Consider the following 673-nt stretch of genomic DNA (forward strand, 5'->3'; position numbering starts at 1 on the left):
ACCAAAAAAAAAAAAAAAGTGTAAGAACCCAATTCAGTCACCACTTGCACTAGAAAATTGAGTTTTTGTCCTTCAATGACGTCAACAATAAGGACAACATTATTGGTGAAGATTAAGAATAAACATGTCAACAATCAAATATTATTGCCAAAATTCAGCGTTCCCATACAAAGAATCAAATATTTTTCGAAAGGAATTGTGTGAAAATAACATTGAGATCACTAGAAAATTGGGTAGTTATCAAAATCGAACCGGTAATTGATTTAGTTAGCTAGAATACTGAATCATCATTAGGTTATTGATTTTACTGTTGGGTTATTTATTAAATCGATTGATCCATTATAATTAATTAATTAATTATATAAAATTTTATTATTTTTTCTATTATAAGTATTTATATTTTGTTTTATATTAAAATAATTACTATTTTTAAATTTTAATAATTTATTAATTAGTTTATACCTATTATTATATATTATAAGTATTTATTAAAAAAATACTAATAAATATCATATAATTATAAAAAAATTATAATTAATAATAAAATTAAAATTAAATAAATGTAAGCTATTTAATGAAATGTAACTGATACTAGTCATTATTGTTGAGTTTTGACAATTGTTTTGCTATTTCTCTCTTTTTTTTTTCCCGCAACTCCCAGGAGTTTCACAAT

This window comes from Arachis duranensis, chromosome 9, assembly GCF_000817695.3.
Source record: "Arachis duranensis cultivar V14167 chromosome 9, aradu.V14167.gnm2.J7QH, whole genome shotgun sequence".
NCBI lineage: Eukaryota > Viridiplantae > Streptophyta > Magnoliopsida > Fabales > Fabaceae > Arachis > Arachis duranensis.